Below are 24,311 nucleotides of genomic sequence, written 5' to 3'. Positions count from 1 at the left end.
GTTGTAGTATTTTGAGATTTGTGTCTCATTTCAGACCCTGTTCTTGAGCCTTGAACTACTCCCATGCTGGAGCCCTGTGAATTAATTGCCAAGGACTCACAAGTTACTGATAGTTGCGTGCAGAAACTAGCTACATGGTAGGCCATTCCTGTAAATCATTGGACTCTTCATAAATTTCATTCTGGGCTTTTCCTTAAAGGCCCTCTCCCAGACTGGACACAAGACAATGGACACCAGCAGGCACAGCTCCCAGTGACTAGGATATTGTCACACATCCAAAAGCCTGGTGGGAGGAGCAGACATTAGGTCTGAATTCATCCTGGCGGGGAGATTCGGCTGAGAGGAGGAAAAGAAGGTCAGAGGCAGTTCCAAGGAAACGGCTTTGGTTTAAAATGTTTCATTAGAGTTTTCACACTGGAAATATAAAGTATGGGAATACAATTGCTTGGCAGAGGAACCACATTTAGTAATAATAATCCTGTATACATTCAGTGATCTATACAGAAGGATACAAAATATATCCCTGGCCAACTTAGAAAAATTACAGATCTCTCTTGTAAATGTGACTTTTTTCCAAAATAGCTCAGATAGTCTGCAGATATTTTTTTATCAATATTGGTAAAAGTTGTGGGTTGTTGTGTTGTGTTTTTTTTTTTTTTTCCCAGCAGACCATTGCTTTCTGCTGTAGAGCTAAGCAGCCTTTGCAGGGCAGACCAGCTTTACCTAAGCAGTGTATCAGTGTCAGTCCAGCTGGGAGCACTATTGGGATATTCACCTCATACTGTCTCCCCTTTTGTGTCTTTGTTTCTTTTTTCTGTTGAAACCCAACAAGATAACCGTTGTCACCCTTTTCCAAAGGGCTAATCTTCCCCTGTTGATTTCACAAGCTCCTGTTTTGAAGATAGCTCTCACCACCTGAACTTTCTTGTCTCAGGATGTTTTACTTCCTCACGGTTGGGTGTTTGGACAGAGAACTGCAGGACTGAGCCAATGCAAGGTTATGGCAAGTGCTACCAGTGAGGAGATAGGATATGGAGTGCCAGTATGTCTGGTCTGGTTTTTATTTTTTTGAACATAGCTTCACCAAGGAACTGAGCTGTTGTCATGTCACAGAGGAGTATGTGATGTGGATGGATTTTTTAATGGGAAGCCAGGATTAGTTTACATTTGTTCCGTTTAAAGTTATAGGTGAAAAACTTGGAGGAGCTTTGTCATTACCTCCCAGTGACAGTTTTAAATTTACTCTGGCTTAGAAAGCAGTGCTTCCCAGCAGACTGGCAAAACAAAAGCACACGTAGCCATGCTCTGCAAAGGTCATTCCTGACCAGAGCCTGAACAGCTGAAGTACAGATTGTCAATCTTTCACACTGCCAGCCCTCATGGCATGCTTACACCCAGGTTCTTTTGTCAGCACTTCAAGTAATATTTACATTCTTCACTGTGCTGGGCAGTGTGTTGTCAGGGCACTAGGTGCACCAGCTGACTCTGCAACCTCTTCCCCCATCTTACAGGTTTGGCTGCCTGTGTTCAAGGTCTACCCTGATGGTGGAGTGCAACCTGGGTTCAGAGTGCTGTGAAAAGAGCTGTGTGCCAAAGATCTGAGAGAAGCCTGCTGGGGCCTCCCTGCTTCCCTTGGGAGCTGCAGCACAGAGCTGCCCTTGTCCTCACTCTCGTCTGGGGTAGGCTGCAGGGGTGTCTGTGCCTGGCTGTGGACCTCACCGATCCTGGCCCTGATTTGCTGACTTGAATTTCTGGCTTGGCCTGAGACCTGGCTCATCCCTGTGGGCTTGTTTGACAGTCGTCAGGCTCCTGGCTAAATGATACTGTCACCAGATGTGCTCTGCTCTTCTGGCTTGGTCAGCGTGGCACTGTGCCCCTTTACACTGAGGTCCTGTCCCTGCCGCTGTGCTGTCAGCCCACTCTGCCTTTGCTCTTCTGCAGCTGCTGTGCTGCCCTGCCCCTGCCATTGACCAAAGCCCTTTAGACACAGCATCTCCATCTGTCTGGGAAGTCACAGAGTAAAGGCGTAGTGATATGGGGAGACTTGGGGATCATGCTGGTTTATTGCTACGACAAATAAGAAAGGTGTGGCATTAGCTTTGCCTCCCTTCATTTCCAACTTGCTGAAAAGACAAACTGAACATCGAGTGCATTGCCAAGAGCTTGGTCCGCCAAGAAAGCAGCCGGCAGGAGGAGCCCTGTAGACATTTCGCTGGATTCTTTTCCGACAGGCATAGCTGTGTGTTTCAAGGGCATCACTTTAGATCTACTTTCTTGGGACTTCCTTGTAGACAACCAGCAGCAGCAGAAGACACAGGTGTCTTCGTGATGTTGCAACTGAGCAGCTCCAGTGATTTTTATTTTGAGGGGACTTCTCAGGTTCCTTCTCCCATAGTGATGTCTTTAAACTCTGTTTCAGAAGCTTCAAGTGTTCCTGTAGATGATAGGGATTCTTTTTGGTCCCTGGAAGGGAACAATTGTTTTATCTTCCAGAAAAGTTAATGTAAGATTTTATGGAGAGCATCCTAACCAGACAGTAAAGAATTCTAAAACAGTGATTGTCTTTGCATAGAAAGATACCCTTCTGGATTCCTCCTGACCTCCAAGTGCCTCTGCACTGCCTTTAAAAAAGAATTTATTTATTTTATATATATATTTTTAAAATCTGGTGAATTCTCTACTTTTTAAAGTCTGGCCCTCAGTTATTTAAATGGAAACTAGGTACCTTCTAGTCTTGAATGTTGCTGTAATAATTATTTTGATTCTGAATGTGCCAGAAACTATTCTAATGCATATCAGTGTAAATTAAGTCAATAGAGATTCTTCAAATTTATCCTGGTGTTCAAGAGAATGGAATTCATGCACTTCAATTTACAGCTTATTAAGTGATCAGAATTAATGAACTCGCAACAACCTTTTCTGTTCTTGTTTACACGTTTTCTTCCTATTCACTCATAATGTACATGATTTAGAGAAAGCAGAGAGCTGAAAAGGCAGCTTGTGGGTTAGATATGTCCCATGGAGCACAGCATTGTGCTGCAGACTTTAATCATATTTGCAAAGCTACTATGCAGAAATGGCACCTTCTGATGCACAGAAACCCAGCTCTCTTTTCAGAACCCTTTCCACATTAGGAAAGCTAGAAAAATATTTGTGCTGAAGAACAGAAAAGGTGTTCTCCAGAGTCACTGGAGAATCATAGTTACAAACCAATTCCTCCTTTTTTTGAGTAATTTTTCAGTGTAGTAGCATATTTCAGTCTGGAGGTTTAGAATTGGATCCACCTTTCCTTTTGTTCTGAGATTTGGGAGGCACTTGGGGTATCACCAAAACCCCACATGAACTCTTTTTTCCAAGACCTCAAGGTGCCAACTGAAGGTTATCCCACTGTGGTTCATTCAGTTCAAGGTGGAAATAACAAAAAGATCCCTTTGATTTTCATAATGTTTAAGGCTAAACTTGTGAGGTTGCACATTCATCTGGTCATGGTTTCTCTTTGGCTTCATAGAACAGGACAACTTTAAATGCTTCATCTGATAATTACAAAAGTTTCAGAGGCTTTCCTCTTATTACTGGGAGAGAGGGAGCACCACAAGTTTGTGAAAATACTAGGAAATCAAAAAGGGAAAAATAGGGGAGCAGTGATAATTTAGACACTGCTGCATTTGTAGATGAAGCAACTGAGTGATACCACTCGCATACCAATATCTTTAACTCCTCTGTCCCTCTAGAAAAATTCTCACGTGAGCACATTGAAAGATCTGTCACCAGATAAATAATAATACAGGGCTTGTATGCAGCCTCTGCAGAACTGAAGGAGAATGAAGATCCAAAGTCAGAAGGAGAAAGGATGAGGGACTTGAGGATACCCTGCTACAGTGATAGTGTATGTGTGTGCAGGAACCCTGACAGTGACATTGAGAGGACACCTTTTCTCAGAGAAAGGAGGTAGATGGACATTAAGCTGCTATTGAAGGAGTGAAGGAGGAATTCCTGAAGATGAAAACATTGGGATCCCAGCAACCCTTACACAGCCTGTCTGGGCTGTGAGCATGTGAGCATGCCCCAGGCATTTCAGGGGGAGCTGAGAGCTTTGGAAAAGTGGCATATGTGGCATGTTAGTGGTATATGGTGGTGGGGGGCAGTGTCTCTTATGGTGTAAATCCCTGTACGAGAGAGCAAAATCTTCAGAGGGATGGCTGTGATAGTGAAGTTCCCTCAAGGAATGAGAAGCAGAGGGCAGGGCAGCCATCTCGCAGGGAACTGCTATGCTGGCAGAGCTGCTGAGAGGCAGGGGCGCCAAGGCAGCAAATGGTAAAGGTTCTTTCAAACCTTGCGGGCTGGTTCTGGCCGAGGTGCGGCTCGCTGAAAACCAGAGGAACGAGTTAGTAACTCAGGCAGGCTAGAGTGGAGCCCGGGGCTGGACAGAGCTCCGAGCAGAGCCACGGCAGCAGCTAACTGTGAACTTGGTCCCTGCAGAGCAGCTGCAGCCACGTGCCTGGCTGCCTCTCTCTGTCCTGGTGCAGAGGTGGTGCATCTTGGGGTGCTGGGCAGCCCCTGAGTGTGAAAGTACCATGCAGAGACTGGTAATCTCTGGAGGCTGATGTATGGCAAATCCCTAGTTCTTTTTACCTCTTTACCTGCTTATGTACTTGCATACCGATATTAAAAGATGAGAGAGACCCTCAGAGAAAAGAGTAGTGAAGTGATACTGGCCTCACTCTGAGGACTTGTAGAATGAGGGGAGGAGAGCCCATGGTTGCATTTAAGGAAGGCAGAGCATGCTGGATCCACAGGACTCAGCTCTAAGTACAACTGACTTAATATTCTGGGTGAAAACCAAGTGTGTCTTAATACAAGTTTCAAGTACTGCTCTGTTTTCTGAATTTATTAGCTTTTTTTCTTCTTCCCTTAGTGCTGAGTGTTCAAGCCCACAAGGCAATAACATCACTGCTAGTATTTCCAAGTTCTGTTTCTTTAAGAAGTTCATAAAACTTGTCACAATACCCCAGTAAAGCTCTTTCTGCTGTGCTATCTAATCCAAAGTAGTTTGTATCAGATTTATGTTTTGGCAGCTCTGATAAACTTGGACTCTACCACATTACAAACACAAAAGATTACTTAAGCTTGTTGTTACTGAATTTGAAGGACTCTTTTGTTTCATGGAGTCCTGCAGCCCTATACCAGAGTTGTGGTCTTCAATGGCCCTGCATGTCATACATTTACAAACTTAGGCAGCCTGCAATAAAGACATTTCTATCAGTGATAATTTAATATTTTGGTAGATGTACCTGTTATTTGTGCTAAAATTGTGCATGTCAAAAGAACAGTAGAAGACATAAAGCACTGGAGAATTCAGTGAGGTCTGGTATTTTGACCAAAGGATCCTTGAGATGTAAATGCCAGGTTTCTCTTCTCTGAACCCCTTAAACCTGATGTCTCAGTTCCCTGAAACCCTGGATCAACCTTGTGAAGTTCCTAGAAAAAGACAATTATGCAGAAAATTATCAAACTCTGTTCCCTTGCAAACTTGAGCCTGAAAACATAAAAGACTGAAGCTATGATGTCAGTCACACCCTCAAAATAAAGTTTATAGGTGTAACCAGAGGAGGAATTAATTGCAAAATCTCTCTGATCTGAAATCAAGCAGAACTCTGGAAACAGCTGCCAAAGACCCAAGGCCAGAGACCTCTCATCCTGGGGCCAATTCTTATGTTATCCTGTGCTCTAAAGCTTGTTCTATCCCAAATTTCTGGAAAGAGGAAAGATTACTGACATCCATTATAGAACTTGGAATGTTTTATGTGTTATTTTTGTTAAAATCAATTTACATTTGGCTGAAGGAATAATAGTTTTTCTTACTACTACTCCAGGAGAAAGAGACATCTATCTCCACACTTCCAAATCAGAAGTTCACCTTATAACATCAGGTTTATCCTTAGGGTACAAGTAACAGTGACTACCATCATTAATAGTAAAATGGTCTGTACTGTCTCACTGGCCTTGGGGCAAAAGATCTGCATAATCATTAATTAATTCATCTTTAAATTACTTGTCTTGAAATGTTACAGATTACTTGTGTGGGACCATGCAACCTGGCCTCTATATTGTTTCTATGTTCACAAGCATCACCATCTATTTGACCTGTTCATTGTCTGGTTCTGCAGATATTTGTCAAGCATTCCCTGATTTTTGAGGTTTTTTCTCTAATGTTAGGTCCCAAACACATGACTCTCTAGCTGTGTGGGATTCTGGTGGAGGGTCATTCTGCTTTGCTCCAAGATCTATTAGAAGTCCAGGTGTGCAAAGGCAGCAGCTGAACAGGGACAGGCAGAGGACATGGTGAACTTCTCAGCTGGCTTCTTGTTTCCAGCTCCATTCTCTGTGCTGTTGTGTTCTGCTCTGAGAATCCTTCAGTTCTTCTTCCCTTTGGGTCTTTAATGCTACCAGATGGAAATCCAGCTCAACTTTCAAAAACTCTGAATAATTTATTAGGAACAAAATTGTTGGGTCTGAGAGCTAGTTCCTTCTCTCTCTTTCTCCTTTTCTCCCTGCAAACTGCCTTTCAGAGGCAAAGTTTCTAATTACAGGTCAGGGAAGCAGGTTTAATCACACAGCAGAGCCCTTGATGCAGCATTAGAGAGTGTTATTTATACACCTGAATTAATAGGGATGCAGCATTTCAGTTGAGAAGAATAAGGTGGTTTTCAATTTCACTCTTTTTATGTGAAACAAACCACATCAGATTCACCGGCTTTTTGTCCTAGATTATTAGGAGTCTGAGTAACTAGCAAATAAGTGCTGTGCAGAACTAGAGCAAAAAGTAGCAAGAATAGACAGAGAACTGCTTACATAGCAGGGAACAACTGAAGCAGGATGTATCAGAAAGAGAGGGTAGAATGAGGAAGTCATTGGGAAAACTGGACAGGGTAAAAATACACATATTGCAGCTGTTTGTCCTAAGGGAGACTTTTGGAGAGTGGCAGCGTCCACAGACACTGAAGGGCAGTCTGCAGTGTGTTGGCATGCAGCCAGCTACCTCAAAATATTGTTCTTCATTTAAGGCCAAGAATAGGAGAGGTGGAAATGAAACCTGAAGTGTGTGAGGAGTCCCTTGTACTCCATACTGCAGGGAATGGGATCCCTGCACCATCAGCACTTAGAGTCACCATCAGCTTTTGCTGGAGGTGTTGGTTCTGTAGCACTGAAAAGAAGTGGTCGGGTTTATTCCTGCAGTGGTGTGAGCTCCAATGTGGCTTATTTACAGCAGTGCAGGGATGAATTTTCTCTGTTGTTTTGGATATTAAGCTCAAATTCCTGTGGACTTTCATCCAGTTTTTTTCTCTGTCTCTAACTTGTGGTAGTTTGGCTTCATGTTTGGTTTTCGCTTAGAAAGTCTGAAAATTTCTAGGAGCTTTCTGGACTTTTTCCAGGAATAAAAAATGGGAGACCTGTGCCTATGATTCTGATTCTCTAAGTTATGGAATACACTGAATTGGCTGGGATCCTGATGCCTGGAGTCATTGTTTGGGCTCTGTGACAGGCTCGTGTATCTCCCATCAGGTAGATGTGCTGGGCCATATGATGGAAAAGGACCCCCAACAGTAGGATATTCCTTCTAGTAATGGTTCTTCTGGTTGTGATTCATGGATAAGACACCTCTCCCATTGTATCCAGGTACCTGGCACAGCTATGAAGCTCACCATGACCTGCCAGACCAATATCTCTGCCACCTGATAATCCCAAAGCAATAAAGAGAGAGGGATGCTTTGCTTCAAAATAACTAAAATGCAGGTTCTGTGGGAACAGAGCAAAGTGTAGCAGCCAGAATACCAGGTTTTATGTTCAGTATGTTAGATTTGGCATGGCCTTGAGCTCCTCAAAGCTGCATTTTGCTGTGAGTGGTCAATTTCTAGAAGCTGTACTCAGCAGTCTCTAAGCTAAACTAAGAGACAGATGAATGCAATGCAGTCAGTACCCATATGATATATTACTTAAGGAAGAAAAGGTTATCTACTTGCGTAAATTTACTTTTAATCCCAAGATAATTTTTTTGTTTAGATTACCTACACTGTGAACCTTGTTCTCATGTATGTCTGCAAATCATTACCACATTGCTGGAGCAGTATGTGCAGGAAATAGAGCCTGATTCACCAGGTACAGAGTGTCACAGTGCTCTGGTCCCTGGATCTGTCAGGCTGGGTCTCCAGGAGTGTGTCAGGATCCAAAACTGGGTTGCAAGCTGGATAGAAACTCAGTTGCAGAAAAGAGGTCAGGAGCCTGCAAAAGTAAGCAGAAGAGGAGTCTTCAGCAGAAGAAAGATGGAAAATACTGCTCCCCAGGATGCAGCCCTGCTATGCTTCCTAGGCTTTGCGTTGCCAACAGCAGGTTTTCTACCAGGCTGCAGGGGAGGAGGATGCGAGGTCTGTGCGTTCTCTCTCTGTGACATCCCTGGTATTACTGTCACATGCAAATGGCTGACACCTGCCATGACAGAGGCAGCTGAGGGTTTGGTGTCATGCTGTACTAGACAACTTGTCAGGTGTGTGATAGTAGACTGCCCTTCCTGTGGGAGGAAATTTAGAGGGAGCTGTTGCTTTTTGGTATGTATGTGGTTTTCTCTTCCAAAAATAGCTATCTGTCGAAGTGGGAGGATTTCAGAGATGGGAGAGGATTAGCAGTCATGACATGGATGGTCATATTTCAGGGCAAACACCTGTAAATCAGTCTAAGCCTGTAAGTAGCAACCTATTAAAGTGAGTTCACCTCAGAAGCACTCACCCTGTGCCTGTTCAGGAAGGCTGGAGCCAGCTACCCAGCCCTGAGAATACAGCTGGTGCTACAAGCTCAGCCTTTTCCCATCTTCTGCACTAGTGCAAATGGAGCCACTATGGATGTTTACAGCTGACAAGACAAAACACATTAAAGAGGTGATGACATCTTTTTAATACATCTTCTGTATTTCTACTTCTCTCTTATGCCACTTCTAACTCTCAGAGCTCTGAAATGTTTTTTCTTTTTCTGTTTTTAGGGGCTTTTTAGTGGCTAAATTTTTTTTAACACAAGAGATCAGTTAAGTCTTCCAGTGCTGCCCCTTCCCTTTAACAGAAGAGCTACTAGCAGGGATGTGTTGCCTGGTTTTCTAGAGGTGAAACATGCAGCTCATCTAACATCCTCTGTCCTGTCCAACCTGTAGGCATGCAGTGAGAAATCAGGTTATTAACTTGAATCCTCTGTTATTGCCACTGGCTTCTCCTTTTTCAAAAAGGACTTTGCCATGTGGAATTTCTGAATGACCTGCTGCCAACTCCTGTTTAATGAACTTTGCATAACAAAGTGTTTGGAAAACATTTCCTAAAGATACATGGTTTAACCACAAAGTATTAATGATTGTTGAGTTACTCTGTAAGGAAACACCCTGTACCTGTGCTGTGGTGCTGAAAATGCTATAGGGTCACAGAGCTCAATCCAGTTCTCCCATCAACTTCCAGAATGGTTTCTGACATTATAGTACTTTCATGCCTGGGTTCCACTATTCCATTATCCTGGGTTTCTAGAAAAATAGTATCAACCTTACTTGTGAAGATATATGAGATCTTTGGCTAGTTCATGCTTGTAACTGAGATTGCACAGAGAAAGCATCCTTATATTTTCTGATATTTAATTTTTCTCTTAGCTGCTCTCCCTTTTATATAACATAAGTGTATATATATATATATACACACACACACTTATATAACTTACTGTATATAACTTAACTTATAATTTACGGTGGATATTGCTGTGAAAGAAGATCCAGTAGTTTCAAATATTAGGTTTTAATAGTAGTTTATAAGTTGTCTTCCTTTTTAAAGGAAGCCAGAAAAGTTTCATCATTCTTATTAGCTTGTCACCACTAGATTGGAGTACAGGTTTATATAACATTTTCTTTGTTACAGGGATCAGTAGCAGATACTTCAGAGAAAGTATCTAGTATAAGAAGATGTACAATAGAGAGTCACTTGTTTTTTTACCTGTAAAGAAATTTTCTTCTGTAGGTGAGGCAGGAAATACCCAGTAGGAACTGAGGTTCCAGCTCTCACCTCAGCACGTGAGCTGGTCCCATAGGGTCTAATAAACCACTGGTTCCATGAGGACTGAATCCTCCCTTCAAGCTAAGCATGTGTTCTAGTTGTCAGCTAACTGAAGATCTGTTAAATCTGTTAAATTGTCTTCTATTTAATGTAACTAGCTGTTCCAATTAATGACATAAATGTCTCTCTCTGTCATGTGACTACTAATATGCAGGTGCCTGCCTGGGCATTGTTCAGAGCACAGCAGAGCCTTTAGGTCTGCTGAAGAGCAGCAGGTTGTGTTTAATACCTACATGATATATGGTGCACAGGGCAGGACTAGACATGCGTTTGGTGCTCATCTACCCCTCTTTCCCTTAGGTTTGGTTTCCTGAAGGAACAAGCCTGCCTCACCTGACCATGGGAGTCGAGAACTTCAACAAATTATGGAGCTATTTTATTTTCTCACATGTTCTCATCATCCTGCAGACATTGCAAGTGATTTCTTTGCTTCAGGCTGGCTGCTTCTGGCCACTCTGCCAGGTAAATACAGTGTCAAAGTCCAGAGCATCCTGTTGTGAATGATGAAGAGCTGTTGTTTTCTACTGTTGCTTTGTATTCACAAATAGTAAGTTGTGCTGTAAAGACTTGAGAAATATGCCCAAGTAGGCCCAGGGAGCAATTAAGAGTTCTAGATGGGCAATACAAATCTCTCTGCACATCTTGTAACAGGTGCTGTGGCTGCCCTGCCTGTGAGCATGGGAATGCCAGTGATGGTCATACTGGATTTTCCAGAAGGGACATGGAATAAAGAAAAGGGACAGGTTTGACAAGGCAAGTGCATTTCTACTGTTTCCGTATGAGCTCAGTAAGATAACTGCTGCAGTTCTAAAAGGCTCTTAGGTCACTTCTTGTTCAGGCCAGTTACATATATTGTTCTCCCAAGAAAATAAAAATTTGGCATCTCAACAATTTGCATCCACAGAAATCAAAGTTAAACTCATCATTCCTGTTTTAAGATTCAGAAACTAAGATTTCAGCAAGGAGTTAGAAAGGTGAGAGAAAAATAAGAGTAAAATCTTGTATAAGGATGCTCTTGTAAATATGATTCCTGTGTTTTCACTAATAAGTGTCCAGAGTTCCTTCTGGCTTTGGAGTTTGGGAATTACTCAAAACAATTGGTGTGCCTCTGAGATGCTGCATTAGTCACTTCAGGATTGTGCTGATACACATCACCCTAGCTTCATTCCAGGAACTAGGGGTGTTAATTTCTTAAGAAACTTTTGTTAATTGTAATGTAGGCAGTTTTGGGGAAGGGGGAGAATCAGCTGTATCAGAAAGAAGATCCAGTTCTGCATGTACGGAGCAATAAAGATCTGGCTGTGGCAAAACTCTCTTCCCAAATTTTCTTGAATGCTTTTGGGAAATGCTGCACCTGTGTAGGAAACATGATTGGCCTGGGTGAGTTGCTGGCACACAGATGTTGATAAAAAAATGCAGTCTATGGCGTTGCCTGAGTAAAGAACATTTCATTTTCTCATAGGCATAAGGAGTTGCCAGTGTCATTGAAATTTTGTAGCTCTGAATAATTGCTGTAAATTTAATCTGGGCAATATCCCCAATTGTGTTAGATATAATTACATTCAAAGTTCTTTTTAATCATTTATTTGGAACATGTCCCAAGATTCAGCAGTTTTGGATTGGGACAGAAATTGAATTATTTATTATCAATTAGAGGTTGTCAGAGCCTTTGACACCATGTCGAGCTGGCATTGTTTGGTATCTGTATTAATAATCGTATAGATAAAAGCATGAAATTATTGGTTAGGAAGCTTTTATGCCAGGCCGAGAAAGCTAGTTTGCATACTTGGCTGGGTGCTTCCTACACTCACTGTCATTATGGCTCTGTTTAATCAAGTCGTTGTTGCCTGTGGAATTGCTTGCCCATAAATTGATGAATTGAGTGTAAGAATAATTCCCCCTAGATGAAACCCAGTTGTGACTTCCCCTTGCCATCCCAGCCCAGCACATTTAGACTCTTCTGCCTTGGCTGTGGTCTGCTATAGACCCTGGAACAATCTTTGTCACATCTGTTCTTTTCTTACCAGAGCAATTTATTGATGGCTGTTGGTGCTATGGTAATGCTGGATGCTGAGCTTTTGTTCCCCCAGGTGAGGGGATGGAGATGAACCTCACGGGTGTTCTGGAGCTCTCTTGACAGCTCTCTTCTGCATCCTCCTCTCAACAGTGTGGGTCTGAAAAATAATTTTTCTTCTTGTGTTTCTGGCACTTTGCAAGAAACCTCAGCTCAAGAGGAAGGTTGTGTAACAGAAGACTGCAGAGGGCAATCCCAGATACGTTGCTGCAGAAAGGGAAACTGTCAGGAAATGAGAGGAAAGGAGCATGGAGAAGATGCCACTCATCTCCTTGAGTAGCAAAGGAGTGGCTGAGAAGAAAGGATGCTCATGTGATGTTATCTCATCCTGTGTCCTCTGGATTTGGCTGTTGCCAGGGCTAGGAAAGGCTAAATGGAAGAAAGAGGGGGGAAAAAACCCAACCCTTCTGAGTACATCCTTGCACAATTTTTTGTAGCAAATACCTTTTTTTCCTCCTGCACTCCAAGCTGCTGGAAGCAACATGCACCAACCCAGTCCAGGGGCTGATCCAGTGTGTTGCCAGATATGATTTGAACAAGGTTATAAGAAGTTACATGACAGAGCCAAGGAGAGATCAGGAATTTCTCATAAGACAGATACAATAATTCATGTTACTCCCTCACCAGGTCTACTCCCCACTGGAGTCAGTTTCCCTCATATCAATCTTCTGTGAATTCCAGTATCATTTCTTGAAATTTCTGTAAATCTCTCAGTGAGATTACTGACCTGTTAGGGCTTTTCTTCTTATTTTTTTCCCCTGTATCACACACACTTATCAAATGCAGGATTGTCCTGCTATCACAAGGAAGTTATCACATACACCACTTTTCCGATTATTTCATCACAGCAAAGGAAACTGGAACTAGTGAAAGACAGAAGTTCTCACTACACTGGAAAATACTGAGATTTCTAATTCTTTTCCATTCCAGAATGAATCAAATCTTAAATAAAACTTTGTTACGAAATTAAACTCTGAAAACATAGTTTTGTTTTGATCAGAACAGTTCCTCTGATCTCAGTGTCTTTAAACTGAAAAAAAAATTCTTATATAGCTTTATATAACTTTGTATATTTTTTTTGTTTGTTTTGAACAGCTTTTCTCAACAACATCCAATACATTGGAAATGCCAAAATGGGCCTTTTTGATTATACTGAAATACCTCATTTATTTTGTTGAACAGAAAAATTGCCACATTTTTCAAAACAGTTGGGCTTCAACAAACATTTTTCCTTCAGCATTCCTCCACGCACAAGCACTCATTATCTACACAAATATTTTAATACTACCTAATTCTCGTTCATTTCAAACTGGTGCCTGTATGGTAAGGACCTCTTCCAGTGAGTTCATTTGGAAAAGCTGAAGCTGCATGTATCCAACCTCTCAGGCTCTGTACTGACTTCCACAAAGGCAAGTATGCAACTGGAATTCCTGGAACAGACCCCTCTTGAATTATGTGCTTTGTAGCAAAGACACTATTTCTTAAGGAAAAAAAAAAAAAAAGCAAAACAAAACTCAAGCCAACTAAAGTGCAGCCTGTAACAACAAATCAACAAAAATAAACCCACTTTTGTTACAAATCAGCTTTTGTCTTGACTTGCAGAAGGTGCAACGGCCCCTTCATCCGCTCAAATCCTTCTACTTAGGAAAAAAAAAAATGAGTGGCAATGGAGAATGTGGCATGTCGAGCTGCGGTACAAACGCTCCTCAAACCCTATGAGCAACTTTTCTTTCCCAATCCGGTTGTGATGTTTCTCATTCCCGACCTCCCCCTTCAGAAGCTGACAAGCAGCAGCAACTCTCAACTGAGGCCGACTTGGGAAATGACTAATTAAACGGTGATTGCAGGATTGCTTCCTGACCTGGGTATCAGACCACAAGGGTGAAGCTTCATAAAGATAGAGTGAATGCAGGAAGCAGTCCTGCATATTTCCACAATAGGGGCATTATGGAGACAGGCCCCGGAGGCTGCTTGAGACCTCGCTGAATGGATCCTGATACCATCGGGGAATGGAGTACCTGCTAGTTCAAAGCAAGCCTGAATGCAGGTTTTAATCCCTTCTGACAATTGTTGAGAGGAAATGGCCTTTCCTCTGACCTTATCGTTGTAAACAACAACTAGTCATCAGGTTTGTCCTGCTAAGGGAATAGTCAAGGTCTATGCAAGGATTTTACTTCGGATTTTTTTTTTTCCCTCTGATTACAATGGTTTAATTCTCTGGACATGAAATGCATTCTCACCCCTTAATATACTGGCTTCAGGTACATTTGGTACATTCTTTGTTAATTATTGAGTCCATACAGCTCAGCCTGGTTCAAATTAGCTTCTGGGAGCTGCAGGCAGAAATCTTGTAGCCAGTTTCGGTGCTCGGCCCTGTGGTTGTTTTTGTCTTGGGTGTTGTGAGATGCCTTTTGAATACCCCGGTATCCCCAGAACTGGGTGTGAGACAAGCTGACAAACTCTTCTAGCACGACAGAGAATCACTAAGAGCTATAATGGCCAACAGACAGGATGGAGGACTTGCTGCTAGGCACCATTAGGGTGGCAGTTTTAATATGACAGAAGGATGCACACACTTCTGGAATTGCAGGAGTGGGTGGATTTAGCTCTGTGGATTCATATGGCTTTTAGTGCTAAGGCAATACAGATGACAGAAGAAATGAGACAGTAGCTTTTGCTACTCCTGGAGTTAGTGATGATGCAGAGGAGGTCTGACCTGCTGTACAGGAAGAATTTCAGGGTGATTAAATTGACTTTCCCCCAGATCTTTGCAGGACTGTGCCACTGACAGGCCCCCAGTATTGGGAAGCATGTTGCTGTGGCCACCTGTGAGCATCCCCTTCCCAGTTGCTTCTCATCAGGTGCTAAGTGGTGTAACAGGGATCAGCTGTCACAGCCTGTCTAAAAGGGAATTTGCAGGGCTATTAGGAGGGCATTTCTGTGTCTGGCTGTGGGTCTTGGCTTTGTAAGAATGGCTTTTTAACTCCAATGGAGTTAGGAGTAGCACTCAGGTGTCTGCTGTTTGGTCTTCCACACTAAGATGGCAAGCCAGAAGAGATTTCTCCTTTGTGCTGCACAGCCTGGTTGATCACTGCAAAATGAGGAATGAGCTGTAGAAGTTGGTGTGCCTGAGCTTTCTGGAAGTCACAGCTTTTTCCCTGGAGTGAAGGAATGTTTCTTCTCTAGGTAAAGACAATGAAGTGTAATTTTTTTCTTGTTATCCTGGTTGACCCAGCTTAGTATCTGCTTCTCTACCTTGTGAGGATACTTACTACATGCCTTGATGAGAGAAATATGATGTATTTTCAGTAAGCTGAAGTTCACTATATATAGGTCCATATTTCCAGTGAAAAACTTGTAAATGAGAAAAAGTTAAAAGCCACTTTCCCTGGCTTTGTTGGAATGTCTCAATGTGCAGTGGCATGCTAAGGGGGGGAACTGGTGGATTTTAATGGGAAAGATGGCTTGTTTTTCACAATTATGTACTACCTGTGGTATGTTTGGGCTATGTTTTGTGTAACATACCTGTGAGGAAACAGAAAAAAGCCTGAACACTGGGGGGAGTGATCTCTGAACACATGCATCCTGTGCCAAGTGGATGGTCAAGGTCAGGGTCTCAAGTGGTAAAGGGGGTTGGATCTGCCTTGTGGTTTGTCTCTGGCACCCACACATGCTGAGGCCATGAATGGACTGTGCCCAAGAGGGTGGTGTCACTGATTTTCATTAGGGATCTATGGCTGTGGGTGAAGAGGATGTTCTAATGAGTATTTACAGTCTGTCCTGCGACCACAATAAGTTGTTTTGCTTGATCCATACTGAAATGAGTTGGGGTCACTTTGCTTCTGGTTTTGTTTAGAAAACAACTATAGAAGTCTGTGGCCCACGTGTGCCTGTGGGACTGAGGCATGAGTAAGTGGGAAGGACCTCAAGCTCTGATGTGATCTGCCTGAAAGGATTTCCTTTCCTCCTGCCTTGGGGGTTGACCCATGTGGCAAGGTCATGGTAATTAGGCTGTTTGGAGATCTGGTCCCTGGGTTTGGTGTGTGTTCTGTACCTTGCAGGACAGCAGCAGGAGGCGGGGGCAGTACCACCATCCCAGCTGCCCTCTGTGTGCTGTCTGCTTCATCTGTGCACTGGCTGTTTTGGGGTCACATTGTCAGGAGATTGAAAGGAAGGATACTAGAGGAAGTATTCCCCTTTCAATTTGGATTAGCACAGTATTTCCTGAAAGAAATGCTCTCTTTCCACCCCATGCCTTCTCCCCTCTGAGGTTTACTTGTTTATATATTTGCAGGTGGTAGCTCTTTACATCTTGAGGCATTACCTGTGCTAAGGAGAATCATAAAAAGCTCAAGCACTTATTGATTCAGTAATGTGAGTTACTTCTACAGTGATAAAATGCTGCTTTCCCTCAGTTATGAAATACCTCTCATGCTTTCTTTTCCCAATCTGAGGTTCCCTTTAAGAGTTTTGGAATTACTTCCTCTACTTTCTAGAGCTGTAACAAAGGATAGGTGGGTGGATCACTGTGCCAGCTTTACCTGAGTAAAAGGGGCCACAGAGAGGCTGAAAGGTAGCCTGTCGGCAGGCTACTAATTGCATGTGTCCATCAGCAGGTTGTCCTTCTACTGAAGACTGTTATCTTGAGATGAATCCATAGGCAGCACAGAAAGGTCTTGTTGAGAGAGGCAGACTGGGGAGCCATAGAGTGCTGCTACTTATCAGGACAGTGTCTTCACAGCAGGTGCAAGAGTGAAAGAAGAGCACTAGCTATGTGAGAACTCCTTTGCCTTGCAGTGATTGTGTTAACAGGGAGTACACTTTGCTTTTCTTTCTCCTAAGGGACCACTGGTGTTGCATTTTGCTCTACTCTGCAAGATTTCTGGAAGTCTGCAGTAACTGGTTAGCATTCTGTGGTGCTTGTTTGTGGTGAGTGGATGCTGCTTTTCCTGCTTGTTTTGTTCCATTGCATGAGAGGCTGTGACACTTCAAATGCACTGCTTGTAAGAAGAGCAACTTTTTTGTTTAATTCAGAGCTTTGTGAGTACTGCAATGGATGGTCTTGGTATCTGAAGTTTTAATTTTTTTTCTGTATAGGAGCAGCACATTTTGCTGTTCTGCACAACCCAAGCTCTGAAAGTGCCTAAATGTTCTTGTACAGTTCAAACATTCCCTGTGGCCTGTCTTGGAAGCTTTTCACTGAGGCCAGGGAAAAGGACAGTTACTTAAAGATATTCACATGTGGTTAGACTGTTTCCTGATCTACTGAGAAATAATCACAATCACTTCCAGATTGTTTCTTTGACTCAAATGAAGTGTCACTGGAGCTGACAAGGTCTCATTCTCAATATGGTATATATTGTAATTAGGACATATATTGCCATCAGCACCCTGAGAGCCCAAGAGAACATGAGCTGAAGATTTTGTTTGTCTGCCCTTACTGAATGCATGTGAAAGTCTCATGAATATTTTTGAAGCAGGTCAAATACTTGACATCTCAAATCTATAGAGGGCTTAATGAAAGCAAGCCTTTGAGCAGGAGTGAAGGTGGATTTCTCCTTCTTTACAGGAAGGCTCAAGGAGCACTGGAATAACTTTGAAGCAGTAGGTAGTGCCTGTGGAGTGAGTTCTCGCTCTGAAGTTGGGAAGGGGAGGTTCCTGATTTTCATTCAGCTGCAGGCTGGCACTTAGCACATGTCTGGGGGCAGTGGAAGAGACAGGTAGGACTGTGGGATGGCAGTGATATACTCAATATGGAAATGGAGACGCTTCCCAAAAGCAAGTTTGCTGATTGTATGGCAGCAAACAACTTGGTGTTAAGGAGTCTTCTGGGGTATGGTAGAATCCTTTTCTTTAGAAACTGTAATTATTTGGAGACACACTGTTAAATGAACACCTCACAAACACCATTACCCAGCAAAAGGTCACACATGATGCTGTTGGGAGCTAGGGGAAACAGTGAAACTGTGGCATCGTGTCACCTCCTTGATGCCTTCAGAGTGAGGCAGAAGAAGCTCCAATACTGCTAGAATTCAGCTTTCATGGGATCCTCTTTTACCTGACCAGGCAACAGGGATGTGCCTGAGCCCTCAAAGGTGAGGGCTGGATGGAGGTGGACGGTGTGAAGTGCAATTCAGATGAGGTGACATTGGAAGCTAGTAAGACTACACATCCTTATCACCTCAGAGCCTGACTGCCAAAATGTCTGGTACAATATTAACCCCACTGACTGGGAAACAGGACTCCTGAGGAGCCAAAAGGCTGAGCTCAGTGGCAGTCCTGGGAATAGAAACAGGTATTGGCAGAAGAACTTGCTGTCTGTCTGGAGAGTCTGAAACACCTGGCCATGAGGACTGAGCAGCTTGTATTTAGCCATTTGTGTGCTTGGCTGTTGGAAGTGGGCAAGAATTTTCCTGTGCTGTTGAGCCAGTGCTACATCTGTGATTAGGACCAAGTTTCATTCTGCCTCCTTGAAATCACACTGCCATTCACTGTCTCGTGTTACTGGAACTGCCTTTCATGATGTGGTCACATCCTGAACCTATAACTGTGAGCAAAAGACTGGTAAGATCCTAAACATTGCCATGTTCATTACTGAAAGCTCCTTCCTCCTAAGGCACATGCAGGATCACTAATCCTCTTCCTGCACTCATGATGCCCAGGGGGCTGGAGCTGAGCTTCTGCAGGTTGGGCTGCTTGGGGATGGAGTTGGTCACAGGAGAGGAAGCCTGCATTTTGGTGGAGGTGTGGAGGAGGCAGGTGTCCTGCCTCCTGCTTCTCTGCAGCCAGCAAGTTTTTCTGTTCTTCAGGGCTGCATGCATCCAAGTAGACAGCATAGTCTCTGGTCTGGCCTCAGTGCAGGAAAGCTTGCCACCAAACTGTCTGCTCTTAGTGTACCTGGTGTTGCCCTAGAGCCAGGGAGGACCTTTCTTGTAACTCTTGTACACAGGAGGCCTGTTTGCTGTGAACTCTCGCATAGTAATTAGAGGAAACAACTTTGGTCTCCCACCACTGGTTACGCAACAGGGCTGGATTTGGCTGCTCTGTGTCACCATACAGCCCAGCACCAACAAGCTGGTGCCTCTGGCCAGAAACCCCTCCCTTGCCTCCATCCCAACCCGGGGCAGCGGCTTTGCAGTTTGCAGGAGTTTCTGTCCCATGGTGAGCTCCCAGGTAAATCCTGTCTGGGACCTACTGAGGGAAATTATAGCCCCTCTGCAGGAATGGTCCAAGTTTCCAAGGCAACTCTCCTCTAACCCTATTTTGAATGCTGCCTGGTTCCCATACAAAGTTGCCCGTTAGTCTCGTCAACAGCTGCTGTGGGGAGCTCACCACCTCCAGAGAAGTTGTCCTTTGCTGGGCTTTTTATTCCTGTAATGAGCAGCTGTGGAGGGGGACACCCACAGGTGGCATGTGCTGCTGGCCCTGCTGGCCCCCCGGGCAGAGCCCTGCCCCAGGTGCAGCCCAGGAGACACCTCTGAGCCAGCCAGGGGGTGGTTGTGCCTTTCTGCCTTCCCAGGGAGAAAGAGGTAGCTGGGGCTCCTGGGAGGTGTGTGGAGCAGGAGGCCTGAGTGCAGATGGGGCTGCTCGTAGGGTTTTTTTGGCGAGCGGGAGGGTGACAAGTGAAGAAAAAGGACATGGCGTTTTATTTAATTAGAAAAACCAAACTCCCTAAAACTAGCCTCCGAAGGGCCTCCGTTGTCATCAGCTGCACAAAGAGCTGTGACAAATGAAAGGAACTGAGCAGAGAAAAGGCTGCTTTCTCTTTGTGTCTCTTTCCCAGCTTCTGTTTGCTTTGCTGTCTCCCTTGCTCCCATTGATCAGGCATGTGGAAACATTCCTCCTCCTGCGCTCCCATTGTGGCCGCCCGGTTGCCAGGCTGCCGTTGGCTTGAATAACTTCACTAAGCCAGGCCTCTCCAAAACCATGCCATCCGGCACGCTGGGTGCAGGGCCAGACACTGCCCTCCCCCTCCCCGGCAGCACAGGGGTGCAGTGAAAAAATGCACCAAAGAACAAGGGAGGTAACGTGGAGCCCCAGCTGGCCCAAGGAGGGGGAGAGGCGTGAGCTCTCCCTAAGAAAATAGGGGCAGCAAGGAGGGGACAATGGCCAGCCTGGGCTGCTGCCTTCGAAAGAAGGTGGGTGGTGGTGTTGACGGCTGCGAGCCCAAAGTTTCTGAGCGTAGAGAGGACAAAAAGGCACGTTTCCAGGGAACTCGAGCTAGTAAAGCACAGTGAGGTAAAGCCCAGCCTTGCTTCCCGTGGCGGGGAGAGGCCGCGAGAACAAAACAGGAGGCAGCAGGCAGCCGGCTGTGACTAGGAGCACTTCGTGGCCAGCTCTTGCTGGCTGTGCCACAGGCGTGTCCCTTCAGCAAACAGGGCACCTCGGGCCAAGCTCACCACCACTGCTGGCTTGTGCAGCACCTCTTGTTTTGGTGGCATCACATGAACTGGTGCTGGAGGTGACACTGGTGCAGGTTGATGGCTCTGGTGCAGGCACAACTGCACTCCTGGGGGAAGTACAGGTGTAGGCTGGGGTGCTTTACCCCCAGGACTTGCTCCTGGGATTGAGGTAGCTCTGGTGCTGAAGATGCTGGGCTTGAGCATGAACCAGTGTACCAGGGACTGAGGGGGCTGGTGTTGTCACTGCAGAGGGGCTGGCACCTGCCTGCAGCTCCACTGCCTACAGCTGCTGTTATGCTGGATATGAACTGGGCCTATTGTTCTTAATGCTATTTTTCATTGGTGAAATAGCAGTAAGCAATCTGTGCTCTCAGACATGCTTATTGACTCGGCATGGCCAGGGCTGGATCCTCAGCTGGTGTAAAGCAGCCCTGGCCCATCAGCTCGCAGTGTCACCCATGACCCTCATTTTGTCTTGGCCCCTCTGGCAGCTGTGGCCCTGTGCAGTGGATCAGAGGAGCTCTGTGACTGCGGGCTGTGACTGTGACCGGGCAGAGGGTCCCCTCCCAATGCCCCAGGTTTGTCTGCAAGGGTGGCCCCTGCATCCCAGGACGGGGAGAGAGAAGTCCTAGGGCAGCTGGAGCCTAAGCCATGCTGGGCTTGCTCTGCAGTGGGGTCCTGAGTTTGTACCGGTTTGAAGGGCAGGGACTGCTGAGCTCAGGTGATTAACATAACAATCCTGGGGCTCTGCCTTCATCCTAGGGCTAAAGCCTGGTTTGCTCAATCCAATTTCCAGCCTCTGCCCTTTCTTTAGCCGGCTAATTACACCAGCAGGACAGTGGAAATGACCTTCTTAAAGCCACAGTGCCCCTCTCGTACTTACCTGTCAAAACACAGGAGCTGGAGCACTGATACAATTCAGAGAAAATAACATGTTTAGGTACAACGGGCAAACATACTGAAGTAGCAGAGCACTCCCCTGAAGTTCTCAGTGGTAACTTTGTGTTGTTTATCAGTAGCCATGTGCACTTGTAAAGATCTTTCCAAGCAAGGTCCACTGGCTAGTGTGGTCATGGAGATGTGGACTTGTGCAAGTTTAAGGACAGTAAGGGTGCAGTATTACACCAATAAATGTGCAAAGTATTACCATCTCACAGAAACCTGTGAGGACACTGAGTTGGAAAGCTTTTGCAGTGTTGGCTTCTCTCATTAGTCATCCCAGCCTCATTCTGTCTCTGTAATGCTTAGTGCCCAGCTCCAGTGCAGCTCTATCCTCCCCCAGCATGAACTTGAATGTGCTCTTTAGGCCCAGAGAAGCTGTGAATGCTCTGATGTCCAGTCTTACAGCAGCTATGGCCATGCTGTTGGCTGGGGCTGGAGCTTCAGGTGAAGCAGCATGGAAGCTGCAAGCTGCAGGAAACCCTTGGGCTATGCAGAGGCTGCTGATGTGGCCATCCACAGAGCAAATGATGGGTGCTCCCAAAGTCTCTACAAGGGCTTGGCCACTGGAGCAGAAATGGGTGATTTCCAAGGAGGGTACATCACGTTTTTGCACTAGCATTCTGACCAGTTTTATAGAGAGCTGTGGTGTAGGTGGTCTTCATATTATAACACTTGAAACTATTTCAGCAGCTGTGTAAATCTGCTCCTTCACAGAGAATAACAGAAAGTAAAACCTTGTGCCTCACCAGTAGCTTGGCACAGGACATATCTGTTGTGGACCTGTTGAAATTGGCAGCCTTGTTAGGGCTGAATTGCTGAATTTTGCTTAAGGTTGTCTTTGTTGGTGTGATGTTAAAAGGGGCAATCTCCTGGCTACAGGGGAACCTGAGAGGTGAAGTCTGATTGGTGGAATAGCCATAGCTGAACTTCTTGTGGAGCTGAAAGGATGGTTTTGCTATCTCTCCTGCTTGGAAAGGAGGAAATATGGTGAACATCTTGAGGTTTAATGTCACAAAACAGGCTGGGAATAAAATTAACTGGAGAGCTGATACAGATGTGTCAGTCACACTTTGCCCCAAAGCCACTGCTGATTGCTGAGATACCTGTTCTGTCAGGCATTGAGAAGAGGTAGGAAAACAATTTTCAATTCATGGCAGCCTTAAAGAGACCTGCTGCACACAGCAAATTTGATGCTGTGATAACTGACACTGTTTGTGACAGACAAATCTGTGGCTTGTGTAGTGAAGCAGTTCAGAAGTGCCTGCTGTCGCATACCAAAAGGCTGTGGAAATGGTCCTTGTTAGGAAAAATGTTGCAAGAGGATCCCAGATACCAAAGGCATCTACAGAAAACCATAGGAGAGCAGCAAGACTTCTGGGCTTCGTGGGAGGAGGTTTTAATTATTTTTCTTTCCAAAGACACAAATGGCATTTGGTCTGATGCTATTGGAAGCTACAGAATGGGTAACTGTTGGGAAACAAAAGGGTATCAGGAAAGCCAATAGTCCTGCACAGAAGTATAAAGATAAACTGAACATATCTGAAGGAGAAGGAAACAATTACAGGAAAGGCTGTTGCTAGAAGGCTGCTGGGAGGAGGGCAAATACATCCAGGGCAACAAGCCTAGGATAAATACAGGGAACAATCTTGGAGGCATAAACTTGCCCATCCCTACCATGTCAGCCTTTTAATACATTTTATTACTGGGAATATAGGAGTTGCTCACAGGAGTTGCTCTGTCTCCAGCATTTAATGCAGGGCTGTGGGAACCTGTGTGAGAGCTTAGTCCTCTGCAGAGCAGTGTGGCTTTCTGACCAGGGATGGTCTTTAGAGCTGTGCACAGTAAGATGGACTACAAATGGTAACCTTGATCATGAAGGGCAGCTAGTTGCTTCAAGAGAGTCGGATAGTATTTGAAATTATGCTTGTGGATTAGTTAAAGGTAGAAAATGAGTGCAGGTCCACTCCTCCGGTAGTGCAGGTCCACTGTGAGAAAGACAAACTGAAGCTCACAAAAAACACTGCTTAGAAGGGGAAAAAATGTATCTGTAATATGATTTGTAGGGCTTTTTGCTTGTTTTGTTTTTTTCCTACATGAGCCTTTCGGGGAGAATTCCTTGTTGGAGGAAAGCCCTGCTGCTCCTGAATTGGCAGGGCTCTTGGGGGTTGTCACTAGGTCAAGCAGTGACAACAGGCAGCTTGGCAGAGGGTGGACTTTGCAGCCTTAAAAATCAAGACAAGTAGCGTTAGCTCTTCTCCGTGTGTGGTTAAACCTTTTCTGTGTAGTTGGTGCCAGGCACTGTTGCAGCCCACTGCTCACAAATGCCTTTGCCAGGTGGAGACCACGTCTTCTTTTAGTTGGAGTTAAGGACCAAATGAGGCTTCAGTCTCTGTGTCACTTCTAAATGAGACTTAGGCTCATATTTCAGGGAGGGGGTTTGGAAAACTGGATCCTGTGACACTTTCAATGGGTGAATTCACTGATCTCTTTTTTTCTTTTCTGTGCTCTGAAATACATGATTAACCCACGTGTATGTGAGAGCTACCCCGTACCACAGCTGTGTCACTGGAGGATCTTGTGTTCCCTCAGATTTCGCATCACAGTAAGTGACTCGGATCAGACAGTCTCTTAGAAGCCACCATGGGGGTGCTGTTTTCAGCATCCCACACTGTCCTTGAATAGAAGTTGGAGACCTCCCATTTGGGTCCTTATAGTGACTGGTTGCAGTGCCTCTGTTTTCAGGGAGATTAGTGCCATGGT

The 24,311-nt window shown here is 44.7% G+C and overlaps 1 protein-coding gene across 7 annotated transcripts in view; it reads left to right on the top strand.

The window, feature by feature from the left end:
- MSI1 (musashi RNA binding protein 1) overlaps positions 1–24,311 on the top strand; it is a 75,440-nt gene that overhangs the window by 8,244 nt on the left and 42,885 nt on the right. For 6 of the 7 annotated variants that reach the window (XM_051633931.1, XM_051633929.1, XM_051633930.1 and 3 more), the window contains exon 6: positions 10,434–10,595. The exons of the other annotated variant lie outside the window; for it this stretch is intronic. The gene's annotated coding sequence lies outside the window, so the exon portion shown is untranslated. The remainder of the gene's footprint in view (positions 1–10,433; positions 10,596–24,311) is intronic. 7 annotated transcript variants of the gene reach the window in all.

This window comes from Apus apus, chromosome 16, assembly GCF_020740795.1.
Source record: "Apus apus isolate bApuApu2 chromosome 16, bApuApu2.pri.cur, whole genome shotgun sequence".
Lineage (NCBI taxonomy): Eukaryota > Metazoa > Chordata > Aves > Apodiformes > Apodidae > Apus > Apus apus.
Note: the sequence above shows the minus strand (reverse complement) of the source record. Positions and strands in the feature narration are given on the sequence as shown.